The sequence below is a fragment of the Saccostrea cucullata genome, unplaced genomic scaffold, assembly GCF_032062105.1.
Source record: "Saccostrea cucullata isolate Sc308-1 unplaced genomic scaffold, CSIRO_AGI_Scuc_v1 ctg9831, whole genome shotgun sequence".
Taxonomy (NCBI): domain Eukaryota; kingdom Metazoa; phylum Mollusca; class Bivalvia; order Ostreida; family Ostreidae; genus Saccostrea; species Saccostrea cuccullata.
In genome coordinates, this window is record NW_026924634.1 from 12,679 (window position 1) to 24,401 (window position 11,723).

General features: G+C 35.8%; 1 long non-coding RNA gene across 1 annotated transcript; it reads right to left on the reverse strand.

Annotated features, from left to right (window-relative positions):
- Positions 1-1,386: 1,386 nt before the first annotated feature.
- On the reverse strand, positions 1,387-11,446 carry LOC134266912 (uncharacterized). Its single transcript, XR_009992065.1, has 3 exons — positions 10,398-11,446; positions 9,825-9,992; positions 1,387-1,454 (listed from the first exon to the last, which is right to left on the reverse strand). It is a non-coding gene; the product is annotated as an uncharacterized LOC134266912 (long non-coding RNA).
- Positions 11,447-11,723: the final 277 nt, after the last annotated feature.

Here is an 11,723-nt window from a genome sequence, read left to right on the forward strand (position 1 = left end):
GGTATAATCTTAGATGTATTGTACCACAAAACATCTTAACATCTTTATTACAATGAAACTTGTCTTATCCGACATGCACGGGGAACAGATTTATGTGTCGGAATAAACAAAGTGTATAGTAGTATTGCAGCGTGTAAAGATCATTGATATAAGTATGAATTACAAATGAAATTAAATGGCTGAAATAACAGCAAAGAGTATTGTATGTGTAGCATTAAACAGCTTCCACTGAAACAATAAAGTAATCTTTATCCTAATTCTCCGTCCAGTTATCTCCATTTATCAGTGTTTGGAAAAAAGAACAAAATATTTCTAATTTCAAATTTATTACAACACGTGTAAAGTACATCTTTTAAGGTAATTCCACACTCCTATGATGTCATAGGTTTTTGCAAAATCTGTATTTAGTTTAAATTCACACCTTATAGAAAAATATTTCTTGGAAGAATGCTTTACAATAGGTGTAATGATAAATGTTGTTTAGTTAAAGAATTCAAAAAATGCATATTTTCTATATTTAATCAATTATTCAATCTTTAAATAATGTTTACAAGGGCAATAACTCCTTCTAAGGTCTCTTCATTCAGGCATTTGCTTTTCTGTAAAATAGTTTACCTGATATTCACAATTCAAAAGTATCTTTTAAATAGGAAGTACTTAGGAACACTCAGCATCAGAATTATGCATATTAACCAGTTTTTACATGTTTTTCTCAATAATTTTAACAAAAAATGTACAATTTTTTGATGTTGATATACACTTCTGTTTATTTATGTTTTGCATCTTAAATAATATGGTGACCTATACATTTTTTGCAATAAATGGAAAGTTTAAAGTATATTGAATGAAAATATATGCAGTTTTTGTACTTTGAACCTATAAAACTGTGAGTGTGGAAATTCCTTAATGAATACATCAAGTACCGCTTTACAGAAGAGTTCAATCCCCTTCCTTACCGAAAACATATCCGATTACATGTTTATTACTTGATGTTAAATATTTAAAAAAAAAAGAACTCAGCGATGGAAATTAATTTAAAATCTTCTCGTGAGGGTTTGCGTTATCCATGGATGATCTTTTGTCTGTTAGAAAATAAATTTATACTTCAAAGATAAATTTATAATAACATTTTTTTTCTCTTAAAAAAACTTTTATAAATTTTCAGAGTAATACAAAAAGAAAAAAAGGATATTAAGATGTAATGATGTTTACCTAGTTCCGTCTGACCATCATGGTGGTCCCCTTCACTGATGTCCCCCCCTCTACTGTGGGAGACCATGGTCTGATCCAGTCTCCCGTAGACCACTGACCGTTAAGGAAGGCGTGGTGACAGGAGCGGAACCACCAGCCTCCTCTATTGTGAACAGCACAGTTATTAATAGACCTGTCGTTATCTCTGTCCTTGGTGGTGAATGGCATTCCAGACAGATCGTGGCCGCTTGTCATGCTGTCTCCTGAAATAAAATAGTAATATGTTTTACGGTGTGACCGTTGGGGCAAGCGCAGTTTATTTACTATCATTAACCTACACATGTACTGTATATCATTCTCGAAAAAGAAAGCAAAAAGATAAAAAAACAAAACAATAAAAAGAAATCATTTCCCAAGCATCGGGATCGAGATTCCAAACTTCTCGGAAGTTTCCGACAAAATCGGAAATACCCGAACCGCTAAAGTGACGAAAGTATGACGTCAGATAAAAAGTTATGTTGACTTAGGGCGCAACAATCTAATTAAAATTAGATGTTAGATCCGCTCACATACTAGCTACACTAACATCTAACAACATCCCATAGGGTGTAACGTCAGAGGTAAAACTCGGAACAACTCTAGACTTATTCGCTTCGATAACATCAACAAAATATCCGATGATTTTGCCAGCGACAATTTGATTGGTTGATAAATTTTGACCTCTGACGTGACCCTCTATGGGATGTTGTTAGATGTTGGTGTAGCGAGTATGCGAGCGGATCCAACATCTAATTTTAAATAGATTGAGGGCGCAAACGCTAGTTTTATAGAAAAGAGATTGCATTAAATCATTCTTTTCAAGTAAGCTGTTGCTATGTTTTAGCCACCATGTCGCTATCCACCGCAACATGTTTTCCGAGTTTCACGGAAGCAACCGACATATCTTCGTCAAAATTGGTAAGTTTCCGGTGACGTCATTTGTATCATTTCCGAAGGGCAAGGTGAAGGCCGGTCTTGTGGCATGGGGGTATTTTTTGGAATAAGGTAAGGTAAAATCATTTCGTTAAGATTTTGGTAAGAAACAATGTCCTTTAATTATACCCGCACTTTCTTAAGAAAGTTCGGGTATATTGTTGTTACTCATGTCCGTCCGTCCGTCCGTCTGTCACACTTTTCTTCCCTGAACTCCTCTTACATTTTACACAGTAGCCTAATCATCTCTTAGGAGATGGTTGGTGGTGTCATGTAGATGTGCAGTAAGGTTTCAGAATTTTGATTTTGCCCCGGGGGGTCAAATGGGGGTCGAAAAATGACGGTTTGTTATGCAAAAAGTCCCGTCTTCCCTGAACTCCTTTTACATTTTACTCAGCAGCTTAATCACCTTTTGGGGGATGATTGGTGGTGTCATGTAGATGTGCAATAAGGTTTCAGAATTTTGATTTTGCCCCGGGGGGTCAAATGGGGGTCGAAAAATGACGTTTTTTATGCAAAAATTCCCGTCTTCCCTGAAATCCTCTTACATTTTACACAGTTACCTAATCATCTTTTAGGAGATCTTTGGTGGTGTCATGTAGATGTGCAGTAAGGTTTCAGAATTTAGATTTTGCCCCGGGGGGTCAAATGGGGGTCGAAAAATGACGTTTTTTTATGCAAAAAGCCCCGTCTTCCGTGATCTCCTCTTACATTTTACTCAGCAGCCTAATCATCTTTTGGGAGATGGTTAGTCGGGTCATGTAGATGTGCAGTAAGGTTACGGAATTTTGATTTTGCCCCAGGGGGTCAAATGGGGGTCGAAAAATAACTTTTTTTAGCAAAAAGCCCTGTCTTCCCTGAACTCCTCTTACATTTTACTCAACAGCCTAATCATCTTTTGGGAGATGGTTCGTGGGGTCATGTAGATGTGCAGTAAGGTTTCGATATTTTAATTTTGCCCCGGGGGGTGAAATGTAGGTCGAAAAATTATGTTTTTTATGCAAAAAGCCCCGTTTTCTCTGAACTCCTCTTACATTTTACTCAGCAGCCTAATCACCTTTTGGGAGATGGTTGGTGGTGTCATGTAGATGTGCAGTAAGGTTTCGGAACTTTGATTTTGCCCCGGGGGGTCAAATAGGGTTCAAAAAATGATGTTTTTATGCAAAAAGCCCCGTCTTCCCTGAAATTCTCCTACATTTTACACAGTAGCCTAATCATCTTTTGGGAGATGGTTGGTGGTGTCATGTAGATGTGCAGTAAGTTTTCGTAATTTTGATTTTTTCCACGGGGGTCAAATGGGGGCGGAAAAATGACGTTTTTGTGCAAAAGTCCTGTCTTTCCTGAAGTCCTTCTTAATGTTACTCAGAAGCCTTTTAGGAGAGTTAAATATTTTGAAAATTATGTAAAACATATGTGAAACACCTTGAATTTTTATAAGTAATTAATGTACATGTCAAATGTGAGAGTCATATCTCATCTCAATCAAAAGTTATAAGCAAATGCAACATTGTTGAAAAGTAGGTTAGGCTTCAAGGTCAAGGTCACAGAGTAAAAGTCATGATTCATTTGGAAAGATCTTATCACAGGTAAAAATATACATGCATTATAATATGAATGCCCTAACTTTTCTCTTACAAAATGATGAATTTATAGCAATTTAATTTTTTTGCAAGTAGGTCAAACTTCTAGGTCATATGTAAAAAAAAACCATGCCATTCTCGCAGGTAAATACTAGTACATAAGTTTAATATGAATGCCTTCTCCCTTTCCCATTCAGTAGATATTACTGTGATGACCCAGGTTAATTTTATTCAGACAGAAGGACAGTCTGACATACAAATGTACATATTTTTATATGAATTGTATGGGTAAAATTGGACCAGTGGTTCTGGAGAAGTAAAAAATGTAAAAAAATTTCAGGCAAACAGATGGACGACATGTCACGACAGACGTTATATGATAAGGAAACCAGAAAAGCTCAAATGAGTGTTTTGAAAGGGTTACAATATGGTTGCAGTATTTGAAGAGCTTTTTTTTTCATGCAGAGATATGCATGACCAACATATTCATGTTTTTATATTTTCTTTAGTAATTTGTTTGTTTGTTGTGAATACATCTCTCTCGGGAATTTTTCCCTCATATGGAGACACCACCAAATAATAATGAAGACAAGATGTGTTTGTGAAACACTGATGTCCCTGTATGGAAGCCTATTGCGAAGGTTGAAGTTTCTCAAATATATGTCAAACTCAAAAGTCAAGGTCAAAGGGTTCAAATTGTTGGTATCAGAAAAAAGTCTTGTCACAAGGAATGCACATGTGAAATAAGAAATCCCTAGTACTTCCTGTTCAAAAGTTAATTGCTAAGGTTATATAATTTTTTAAGTGGTTCAAACTCTACGGTCAAGGTCAAACATATTTATACTTGTTGACAGTTCACAATGAATACGCATTAAAGCCCTAGCACCTACTGATCAAAATTAAGGCTAAGTTTAAAGTTGGGTATTTTTCTTGTAAAAATGTGTATTCTAGGTCAAGTGATCAGAGGTAAAAATTAATGTTACCCAAATAAAGGGTCTTAATTGTCACAAGAAATAAACCTATAAAATGCGGAAGCCATTTGTATAGCCCATCCCTTAAAACTTATGGGCAAGGTTATAATTTCTGCAGACAAATAGACAGACATAATTCTAGAGCCGAGCTCGTTGCAAAGCAACGAGTAGGTCTTCCGTCCTGTTTGACCGAGAGAAACTTTCATTTGAAAAAAAAAGAGTAATGAAGTCGAAAAATGGTTTAATCCTCCAAATCTATGTTCATTTTTGCAAAATCAAGCTATTTTTGGCAACTTCCCGTTTGACCGGAAGTACCGTCGACGGACGGAAAATTAAGATTTAAGCTTCCAGTGACATATGCTATCCAAAAACCTGTCAAGAACAACAAAAATATGCAATTTTTAACTACTTCCGGTTTGACCGGAAGTGACGTCCCCGGACATATTTTGACAACCTCATTAAATAAACCTTGACATTTTGGACAACTTTGCTTTTTTGACGTATTATAAATTCTAAATACTTTTCGAGATATTAAACAAAAACTTTCAAGGGTCCTAGATCCCTAATTTTAGGGGCCAGACCCTTTTTAATGATATCAAATGAAAGCGCTTGTAATTATGCCAAACTTTTATTCTACATGTCTCAACAAAATATTTTTAGTTTTCAAGATAGAAAGGAAAATATCTGTAAATTTTCGCTCTTTAAGGCGTTCTAATTTTTGACCCCTATATAGCGCCATTTGAATGCAGAAATCGAAAAACAAAAACCGATGTGCACAACTTCAATCCTTCTGTTATCTAAAACAAGTAAAATTTCTGCTCCAGCTTTTGTGATCTCTGAGCCTTTATCCGGAAACGAAAGCTTATGATTTTTTGTTTAAAGGGGAATAACTCAAAACCGGAAGTGACTTTTTGAAATTTCAGTCATCATTCTGATAGAGTTTATAAACATCTATAACCTCTGAAAAATTGAGCGAAATCTGTTGAGAAATGAGTAAGATATGAGGCCTCAAAGTTGGCGTCTAGGAAGTAGAAGAAAAAAAAAGAATAATAATCACTAGAGCTGAGCTCGTTGCAAAGCAACGAGTAGGTCCTCCATCCGGTTCTGACCGGAAATGCCGGAAGTGACGGAACTAAAGAAAGCAATGAGATAAGAAGTCTCCAGTGACTTTATAATTTCAATTTTGCATCAAAACCTTAAAAATTAGCCATTTTTGCTAATTCCGGTTTGACCGGAAGTGACAACGACGGACGGAAAAATACTTTTTATGCTCCCAGAGAGATATGTGACCCAAAAACTTGTATAAAACGGCAAAAAGAACGTGTTTTATGACTACTTCCGGTTTTGCCGGAAATGACGACGCCAGACGTATTTTGTCTCCCTCAGTAAATTGAGCTTGACATTTTGAACAACTTTGCTTTTTTGATGTATTACAAATTCTCAATGCTTTTTGAGTAATAAAGGAAAAACGTTTGACCCCTCTAGGCCCTTAATTTTAGGGCCAGCCCTTTTTTCGAGATATCATTTGAAAGATCTTGGGATTCTACACTTCTTTTGTTATATATGTTTTAACAAAATATTTCCAGGTAAAAAGATTGCGTGGAATAGATGTCAAAAATTTTGAAATTCGCGAAAGGACAATTTTTGGGCCACAGCCAGCGCCGACGTGCGACACTTCCAAAAAAAACGAAATCATTTTCGCATATCTACAGACTTAAGACTATCATACCGGAAAATTTCACGTTTCTATCTATAGCCATTTCTGAGAACGTTCGCGGACAACCTGACCCTTCAAAATTCGCAAATCAACAATATCTCCAAACCGGAAGTGACGTCATCAAATCGAAAAATAATGCATAAAGTTCAAGTAATGTTACATTAGTCCCGAAAGTTTCGTTGAAATCCATCAAGCCGTTTTTGAGAAATCGCGTGCACAAAATCGGTAAGAAAAAAAATAATAATAACTAGAGCAAAGCTCGTTGCAAAGCAACGAGTAGGTCTTCCGTCCAGTTTTGACCGGAAGCGCCAAAAGTGACATAAAAAAAGAAAGCAATGAGCTAAGTCGTCTCCACTCACTTTATAATTTCAATTTTGCATCAAAAACCTTTAAGATAACCCCTCATTTTAGTGGCCAGCCCCTTTTGCAATATATCATTTGAAAGATCTTGGAATTCTACACTTCTTTTGTTCTATATGTTTTAACAAAATGTTTCCAGGTAAAAAGATATCGTAGAAAAGGTGTTCAAAAATTTGAAATTCGCGATATGACTATTTTCGGGCCATAGCGAGCGCCGACGTACGTCACTTCCGATAAAAATTAACTACGTTATACATATCTATAGACTTTGGTCTATCATACCTAAAAGTTTCATGTTTCTATTTTTAGCCATTATTGAGAAAGTCTGGAGACAACATGACCCTTAAAAAATCATAAAATCGACAATATCTCCAAACTGGAAGTGACGTCATCAAATCGGAAAAAAATGCATGAGGTTCAAGTAATGCTATATAAGTCCTGAAAGTTTCCTGGAAATCCATCGAGCCGTTTTCGAAAGATCGCGTGCACAAAATCGGTAAGATAAAAAAAGAATAATAATAACTAGAGCAAAGCTCGTTGCAAAGCAACGAGTAGGTCTTCCGTCCAGTTTGGACCGAAAGTGCCGGAAGGGACGTCAACAAAAGAAAGCAATGAGCTAAGTCGTCTCCAGTGACTTAATAATTTCAATTTTGCATCAAAACTTTCAAAATAAGCCATGTTTGGCTACTTCCGGTTTGACCGGAAGTGACGCCGACGGACGGAAAATTAATTTTTATGCTCCCAGAGACATATGTTATCCAAAAACTTGTCAAGAACGGCAAAAATATGCGTTTTCGGACTACTTCCGGTTTGGCCGGAAGTGACGACGCCGGACGTATTTTGACGTCTTCACTAGATAAAGCTTGACATTTTAAACAATTTTGCTTCTTTGACGTATTAAAAATTCTCAATACTTTTTGAGATATAAGGAAAATACTTTCGGCCCCTCTTGGCCCCTCATTTTAGTGGCCAGCCCCTTTTGCAATATATAATTTGAAAGATCTTGGAATTCTACACTTCTTTTGTTCTATATGTTTTAACAAAATGTTTCCAGGTAAAAAGATATCGTAGAAAAGGTGTTCAAAAATTTGAAATTCGCGATATGACTATTTTCGGGCCATAGCGAGCGCCGACGTACGTCACTTCCGATAAAAATTAACTACGTTATACATATCTATAGACTTTGGTCTATCATACCTAAAAGTTTCATGTTTCTATTTTTAGCCATTATTGAGAAAGTCTGGAGACAACATGACCATTAAAAAATCATAAAATCGACAATATCTCCAAACTGGAAGTGACGTCATCAAATCGGAAAAAAAAGCATGAGGTTCAAGTAATGCTATATAAGTCCTGAAAGTTTCATGGAAATCCATCGAGCCGTTTTTGAGAAATCGCGTGCACAAAATCGGTAAGAAAAAAAACAATAATAATAATAAAAGTGAAAAAGAAACCTAAGAATAACAAGAAGGTCTTCCGCTGAAGACGGAAGACCTTAATAATAAAAGTGAAAAAGAAACCTAAGAATAACAAGAAGGTCTTCCGCTGAAGACGGAAGACCTTAATTACCAACAGAATCAGTAGAAGGTCTTCCGTTGGAAACGGAAGACCTTAATAAACACAGGAAACAAAATATGTACATAATTAGTCAAATGGAAAAAAATATATACTATTTAATTGGAATCACAAAATAGATTGTTATTTCAGGGATAGAGAGTGGGTAGAGAGGTTAGACCCCCCTCTCTGGAATTTCCTTTGTTATTTAAACAAGACTATATACTGAGGCAAATAAAAAATGACTTCGAACATCCTCCCCCTAACTTAGAAAACTTCGACCCCACAATCATTGTTTTTATTTTGTTTACATGTATTTGTTTTCAGTTTATGAGTTTTTTTCTCCTGCTTGTAAGGAAATTCTAGGCATGAATTTTTTGACTGAGATGTGAACCCCCCTCTCTACTCCCGAAAAAAAATTTCTGGATCAGCACCAGTATTGGCAGTAACTGAATGTCACATCGACAACGGGAGATAACTTCACAATATGATATTCGTCTAGTGTGGCGTGCGATGATCTTTGACCCTTTTTGAACTTTAACCTAATCGTTGGGGTTTATTTTACCCCCCACTATACCTTAACTTGTACTTACCGACCTCCATGTGCTATAAGAAAATGTCCATTGAAAAGATGGTTGCCCCCCCCCCCACTTTTTACCACAGCATATACAAAGCAAGGAAATATGGGGAAAAAAATTGGAAGTGAAAGTAAGTTTGCCTTGAAAAAAAGGTGCCCACTACCCCCCCCCCCCCCCCCATTTCATTTTTTTTCCTTGTTAATTTTTTAGGTAAGTAAAAAAAATTCACAGGTTGCCCCCCCCCCCACTTTCAAAAACGATGCTACGTGCCTGAATTATATAGAATTATTTTGACTTTTTCCTTGGTAAGCCGCCCGTAGGATTGTGTATTTAGAGACAAACACCTTAGTGTGGGCATTACTGTCTCATAAAGCATCTAGTTGTTTTACTATTTTTGATTTATTCGCGCAAAGGACATTGGTTATTGCAGGAATTCTGGGAATGGTGCACAGAGAAATTTGGCAGACGAATGTACAGATTTTAATCCGAATTTCCTCTGTTCATACACGTTAGTCTATTGAGCTCGCTGCACTCGCTATAACAATATATAAATAGACACAACATACATCTACAGTCCATCTATCGAAAAAGTTCCCTCACAGTTCAAAGACCTTGAGTACCGAGCAAAGGACAAAATTTGTAGCCCTCCACCGGCAGGTGGTGGCGTCTCCACATGAATGAAAAATTCTTGAGAGAGACGTTAAACAACATAAAATCAATCAATCGATATAAACATCGATATTCACGAATTACCTGCCCGCCCCCTATTATTACCTAATAATAGAGCTGAATTTCAGAGAAAGAGTTGTCTATCTGTCACAAGAAATTAATCTCTCTCTCTCTTTCTCCTATTTGATTGTCATTCATTTTTTTTTACCATTTATCATTTCCGTTTACCTACCCAGGGTCCCAGTAGCTGGTCCGCCAAGAAAAAGTCGGTATTTGTTGGTTTCGTCAGCAACAGAGAACTGGCTGTATAATTCATAGAGCTTTGTGCCATTGGTCAGTGTCAGGGTGACGTAGAGGGAGGTGTTGCTTCTCTTAGTAAGTTGATGTATAACGTCATTTCCTTAAATATTCTATCGTCGATTAATATAAAGAATTCATAAAGCAAAACATATTTATTTCAAGTTGTCATACAACTCAACATATGATTATGAAGGTATGCAGAAATTTCTAATTGTGTAGTGCATGCGGCAATTAACGTACATGTTTTGAAATCAAAGTAGGTAAATCGTTATATATTGTATTTTACTTAAATTGTTATTAATTTCATTTTAACTGCTAGATTAAATGCTAATTTAAACTGTTAATGATCAGAAGAATTAGCATCCCCTAAAACAGCATAAAATATTACACAGTTATAGATGGGTACAATGTAAATAGCAAATTAATGGTACCCCGAGGGAGAGGAATGTTTCTACATCTGGACCCTATGTCCTCTGTAGTCATTCTATAACTGTATATAGTTTACCTATCCAGTAGGATCCGCTAGGATGCCCGAATCCCGTCTTGTAGTCGGACCACGTTCTGTCGAATGACACCGAACCACTGACACGTTTCTGTAAAGCCTGAGTTTTTATGAAGAAAAGGAGGTTATTTTTATTTATTTATTATTTTTTGGGGGATAGTTTATTTTTACTTTCACACAAATTATACAAATATAAAAACAGACGTATATGTAAATAAATATACAAGACAGTTTGAAATAAAGCAACAACAAAAAAAGTAATAAAAGCTAGTGTCAACGTTTATGTAGAGAGAAAGAGAAGGAGAGGAAGATTGAGAAACGAGATGTTAGAGAGAAAGATGTGGGGCACACACTTTCTTGAATAAGTAACAGTAAAAAAAAATTTAAAGTATATCAACTATTCCCTGCCAATTTCTTTCAAATTCATCATAATCTCAAAACTTGCGTATTACATTAATCCCTTCAACTACTAGTATTTAAAGTAGAAAAAAATCTTTGTTATCAAATTGATAATACAGTAAAACTCGGTTATAACGAAGTCACAGGAACCTATGACACAGGAATTACTTCGCTATATCCGTAATTCGTTATAACCGTATAAGAAATTCATTAAATTTATATAGTTGGAGATCCAAGATGACTACGCTACATCCGTAAATTCGCAATATCCGTGTTCGTACTAAAGGAGTTTTGCTATATTATATATTTTTTTTCTACTTTGTAATTAAAAAATATTTATTTTGGAATTTCATTATCTTCCTGTAAAATAAACTAGAACAACCATTTAATGTTCATTCAGCGAAAAGGTTTGATATCAGCGTTAAAATCAAAGATTAATAAATTGTTAAAGAAGGAGTAATTATAATTGATGGTGGAGCTGAAGAGAGAGAGAAAGGGAGAGAGAGAGAGAGATCTTACTGTCCACCCTCCACCCTCTGTCATCATGTCACAGAAGACGCTGACCTTGCTGTTATTACCAAATGGATAGATCTCATACACACCAGATTCTGTATTACCATTTACATAGAGGTCCTTGCAATCTTTATATTTGTGTGACTTTAAAAGAAAAAAGAAAAAATATATGGCTACCTACCTCTCTTATCTCTATATCACAGTACACGTGTACCTGACTCTTATTACCCAGGGGATCTTTGAGATTAACGCCAGAGAAATTGTCACTGTGTAAATAGTTATCGCAACAATCCGTATAATGTTTTAAACCTGAATGTAAGAGAAATACATTTATGATTATGTAATTATCATATCAATGAACATCCAGACAAAAGAGAGAGAGAGAGAGAGAGAGAGAGAGAGAGAGAGAGAGAGAGA